Source organism: Urocitellus parryii, chromosome 9 (genome assembly GCF_045843805.1).
Source record: "Urocitellus parryii isolate mUroPar1 chromosome 9, mUroPar1.hap1, whole genome shotgun sequence".
NCBI classification, from domain to species: Eukaryota; Metazoa; Chordata; class Mammalia; order Rodentia; family Sciuridae; genus Urocitellus; species Urocitellus parryii.
The window spans coordinates 57689230-57695229 of NC_135539.1; the positions used below are offsets into that span (position 1 = coordinate 57689230).

The window sequence follows — 6000 nt, forward strand, 5'->3', positions numbered from 1 at the left end:
AGGGACTGTCTCCTACCTATAGAGACTGATGCTCTGTGAGAGAACCACAATTTCCTGGCCTGTCTCTTGGGAATTTAAGGATATGGAAAAAAAAAAAAAAAAAACCTCAGGGGCTTTTCTCAGCATCATGCAAGCAAGCAAATTACAGAGGCTAAAGAAATCAGGTTAGCTTAACCACATCTTGGATCTGAACAAGAGTTGGACAACCATATCCTAAGTTTCAGCTGAGTGGGGTTGATAATCTATTCTAAAGTCATGTAGACCCATGAATATACTCAAACCCAAGATGTAGCTCACCACGACCACCACCATATCCTGAGTTGGGTACATTCTGTGGGGTACAGGAAAACAATTTTTGAAAAAAGACATCTTTCATTTCAGTTTATCAGAAACAGCTCTTGAAACAGTTTTTTTATATATAGAAGGCAGCAAAATGGAGTCAAAAATCTTATATCTATAATCTATATTTTTTTACTAATCTATAACCTCTAACTTATACTCTTACTGACTTTTTTGATTAGTTTACACCACAACATTGTCTTAACTGGTTTTTTATAAGCCTAGTAAATCTTGTATGATCTTTAATTTATGTCTTAAATCTTGGTAAATATGTTTTGAGGGTTATTGAGATTAGTATTTTCAGTTAATTTTTTCCAATAGTTATGCCACTGGGAAAATTAGTATTATTATTATCATTATTATTATTATTAATCCCATCATTATTCATGACTGATAATTCCCTTCTTTATATTTACTGTGATGCCTTTTAATTTGTACAGTAAATTCACTCCCATTCTCACACTGTTACTGTGCACTAAGTATTCTGTCACACAAGCATGTCTGTTATTGTCAACTGCTGTATTTTAACGATCTGACATTTTAGAAATGTTCCAGTGTTTAGTAATAAGGAGGTCCTCCCTCATTGCTTTTTTTCCTTCTAGAAGTTGTTCATCCTCTTCCTGACTATTGATTCCCTTCATATGAAATTATTTGTGGTATTTGATTGTATTTATTAATTCTCATAAGTAGCCTACATGGGAGGGAGCTACTATATTATTAGTATCCATCCACTTGAATTTGTTAACTTGGAAATTTATGCATGAGCCATTTTAGCATATTCTGTGCTTTGAAGAATTATTAGTTACAGTGAATTAGAAGTAAACATGTTTTCCTGAGTGTTTGGGCAAATTAATATAGCATTTAATTAGTATTTTAAGAGCTGTCCTGTTCTAAAACAGGAATTATTTAGAAAGTGGTAGATCATAGTCCTTTGTTGCCTTGTTTAAACTTTTTTTAAAAATAATCAAATTTGCAAATAAAACATAAGGTCTTTCCTTGAATCAGGTCCACATGTGTTAGTGTGGAAGAGTGCTAAGATTACTAAATCTTCATTGTTCAACATCTGAGAAACAAGGGAGTTTTACCTGGTTAATAAAAAAAAAAAAAAAAAAAAAAAAAAAAACACAGTAAAACCAGAAAATAGGGCCAATGTCTTAATAAATTACTGAACTTCCATTTGTGACTTCATTTGCTTAATTAAATTTATGGTAAATTTTTCAAAGTGATAATAGGAAGGATTTTGTAGACTCATGCAGTTTAAAATAGAAAGCACATTCAATATTCCAGTACACAGAGATGCTATTTAATTATTTATAATTTCTCTTATATCATTGCTGTACCACTGTGTCTTTATTTAGTACTTTTGAATTTTCCATTTTAAAATTACTCAGCCTGTACCTGAGAGCACTTAGGAGGAGACTACTCTGTTGGAAGTCCAGTGAGTCTATAGTTCTGCAATTTGAAAACACATGTAAGGAACTGGGGCAGTAACTCAGTGGTAAAGCACTTGTCTAGCACGTGTGAGATGCTGGGTTCCGTCTCAGCACCACATAAAGATAAATAAAATAAAGGCATGTTGTCCATCTACAACCACAAAAAAATTAAAGAAATAAAAAAATAAAATACACGTAAAGATGAAAAATGGTAAATAAAGGAAAAGTAGCATGCTAAATAATGAGAATACTAGTTATTAAACAGAAAGCAAGTCTACAAGTAACCAATGCAAAGCCTATGTCAGTAGGTATAAATGTCGGTTTATAGTTTAACAAATTCTAGTTAAATATTTGTTTCTTTCCCTTTCCACTTTCAAGGTTTAAACTGATTGCCTATTAAAATATAATTGATTTACCCACATGCAAATGTTTTAATTAAAGTGTACAGTGTGGCTTTCATTTAATTCTTTGTTAACTGGCAGTTGGTTTACTTCTTTAACAAACTGTCTTTCTCCAAGGAATCCATGTATCGCAGGAGAATGATCATAGAGGTGGTGCCAGATGAGATTGCTAAGAAGCCTGGACCAACCTGTGGTCCAGTAATCATGAAGTTGATCTTTGCAAAACCAATTAATTGTAAAGCAGTTATAGGACAGACAATTCAAGTATCACATCAGTCATTGCAGGTAGGATTCTTTCACAGTCTACCCCTGGAACTCCATCTGAGACCATAACAATATCTGAAAGTGGTGTTATTGCATCAACTTTTAATTCTACAATGCAGATGTCAAATAAAATAATCATCTCACCTTTGAAATCACCAAATAAGGCAATGAAATCAGCTGTTCAGACCATCACTGTTGGAGGAGTGAGCATATCACAATTTAAGACAAGTATTCCGGGGCTGGGATTGTGGCTCAGGTAGAGCACTCACCTAGCACACATAGGTCCCAGGGTTCAAGCCTCCAGCACCAAAAAAATAAATAAATAAAAACAAAGGTATTGTGTCTGACTACAACTAAAATATTTTTTTTTAAAGTATTCCTCTGTAAACTGCTCCCAATCCCTCTGGAAATGCTGGCAAATGCCCAGCAGACTCAAGTACCTGGAAGGAAGTTTCATTATGTCTGATTGGTTACTGCCACAACAGTATCTTAACCCAAACAGTCAGAATCCCAGTACAAGCATTAAGCCTCTTTAGGAAGCAAAGCCAATACAATACAATACAATCTCAGTGCAGATGTCAGTTCCATTTGTCCAAGCTCAGGCCATCCAACAATTTGTCCCCAAATCCATCAATCCAGCTTCATAAATAGTAACTAACAGCCAACCACAACAATGACTTATTATGCCTTCCAGCCCACCGCCACAGATCCAGCCCAACCTCCCTAACCTGCCGCCAGGTACTGTCCTGGCACCAGCTCCAGGAACAGGGATTGTGGGTTATGCAGTGCTTCCAACTCAGTACATTACTCAGCTACAGCAGTCTTCATATGTGTGTATAGCAGTCAGCTCTAATGTTCTGGCACATCTGGTATCCAGACCCAGGCAAGTCTTCCATTCAATGGCATAATCCCATCTGTATCTGCCAGTTGGCCCAGAAAGCCCTGTAATTGTACAAAATCACTGTTTGAAATTATACTGTGATTGCTTTGTAAATGGCAAATTTTATAATGATTGCAGTTGTACTAATTGTTATAACAATTTAGAACATGAAAATGAAAGGCAAAAAAAAAAAGCAATAAAGGCATGCCTTGACAGAAATACAGAAGATTTTAAGCCTGAGATAGGGAAAGGAAAGGGGGAGAAGCATATTGATCTTATAGCAAGAGATGTAATTGCCAATGTCAGGATGTCTTAAATCCTACTGAGTGCTATGAGGCAAAAATAATGTGTTCCTCAATATGTAAATGTGTTGGCTGTAAGAATTTTGAAGAAAGCCCAGAATGAAAGGCATGGATGCATTTGGCAGGTGAAGCTAAAGTAAGAGTGCAGCAACAAACAGCAGGAAGACTAAATTATCTTCTCAGATTATTTCAGACTTGCTTACTAGGCCAACACTGGCTTTGAATAATGGAGGAGGAAAATTACGCTCATAACTAAGGAAGTAGGAATTGGCTTCACATCAAGGCAGAGCAGGCAGACAAGAAGAGAGAATCAAAGGCAGCAGCAGAGTGGATGATTCTTGAGGAATTGGGATGATGTCTGATGTGCATAATCAATCACTCTGTAGGAAAAGCAAAAAGTGATCCCCATACCATGAATTGCTAATTCTTGCACAAAACTGATAAATGGACCTGTACAATTACTGTGTTATAACTCAGTCCTTTTTAAAAAAAAATCTGAAATTATATTGAAAGAGAAAAAATTTTAAATGAGGAAATGAGAACAATTTAAATCTTAGTTAATTCCATGCCCCTTCTAAATTGGATTTTTATTTTTAAAATTTTTTCTTTACTGTATATAGATTCTTAATTTCCTTAAGTGCTTAAGAATCAGATGTCCTATTCTTCTAATTCTATTGAAAAAGAACATTTATAAATCTCTATAATATAATTTATAAAGTATGGAGTTGTATGACTTTGTTCAGTAGAAACAACCAAAGCAGCATTGGTATTGCCAAGTCATTCTTTGGTTCTAGATTTAGAATAAACACAGATAGAATGTCTATGTAAACAAATTATGGAACATATTTTAATGATGTATTTATAAAAACAATATCTTTTTAAGAAAAATTAACTTTTTTAGGGTGAATTCTGGAATATGCTATTTTTACTTTGGAAAATCTGAAGGGGAAGAAATCTTCAGGCACATTTTTAAAATTAAGAAGTTATATTTTCAAAGGTACAGTTAAGTGATTTTCAAAGGAGGGAAGTTTTTCTTTAATGAGGAATGGCAAAAGGCTTAAGGATCTCTCCAGTGTCTTTCAGAGGTGGTATGTATTTGAAATAATAAATTGTTGAAGTGATTACTGGATATTGTTAAAATGAGGTATGTGTGAATAGAATTAAACATTATGTAGTGGTAACATAGATCTTCACATAACTATCAAGTATAAAATTTAGCTTGGATGGAGAAATAAGGAATTTAGAAGCTGTAACAGATGAGTTTAGGGAAAGACTTTGCATCAATATAGTTCTCTTTGTAGACTTTGGAACTAAAAAGTTTCAAACCAATACATGAGTCTTACTTTTTTACTCAAATGGACTGCCTAACAAAGCATTCAAAATTGTAGTGGGATTTGTTTTTATAAGGTATTTTTAATGTGCTATTATTTTTAGCCAGTGATTTGGTAAGCTGAAGGTATCTGTGTTTTTATATAACTGCTAAAATAACCTCAATCGTTATCTGTAATTTAAAAACTGTGAAATTAAGAGCCTTTTTAAAAATAATACTCCAGATTTTATGACAAGAAAAAAAACATGTTGGTATTCAAGCATTCTGTTAGGTACTTTAATCCTCAGTAATTATTAGTCTATGATCATTACTTTCCTATAAGGACTCCTTAGTTGTATGTATTAAGTGTATATATACACTCATATGAAAATGCAAGATATAGGTAATAGCAATTAAGTAATCCAGAAGAGGATTCCATTATTTATTAAAGAACCCTTCTTTTGAAATTTGGATTTATAAAATTATAGTGTAGTAACTTTAAATGTAGATACTGCAGACATTCTTAGCACCTGAATCTAGTATGTTTAATTAAAATTTGTATAAATGTAAATTAGTATAAGAGATAAAATAATATCTAATCAAGTTATTTTTCAAAAGATTGCAATTAAGTTTTTGGTCTAAATCTAAACTTTGTTCATTTTGTATATATTCTGTATTAATTCTAATTGCATCATTGTGATGTGTATTTATATACAGTGTACAAAAAATGTGAAATTTTGAATATAATTGCAGAGTGAGTATGATGGCATTGCTTAAGAATGTCTTGTTTGTAATCAAATGCTACTAGTTTTTGATTTTCAAGAAGCTATCTAAAGTCCTAAGCCTTTTTCTTCCCATGTAGTACTCACTAAAAAACCTTTTTTGTATTTAGGTATTTGCATCAAATAGCCACATTAATTCAACAATTTTAAAACACTATTTGGGGAGGTGTGGGCATATAATTTTCTAGCGCTGTTTATGTCCCAAAGTAGAAAGATTATATTTACTAGAGCTATTCAGATGTACTTTTCTATATTGTAAAAACGGGACAGCAAAGTCAATCACACAGAAA

The 6000-nt window shown here is 33.1% G+C and overlaps 1 pseudogene; it reads left to right on the top strand.

Annotated features, from left to right (window-relative positions):
- The first annotated feature begins 2296 nt into the window (after positions 1-2296).
- LOC144257005 (protein lin-54 homolog pseudogene) lies at positions 2297-4043 on the top strand (annotated as a pseudogene).
- The last annotated feature ends 1957 nt before the right edge of the window (positions 4044-6000 follow it).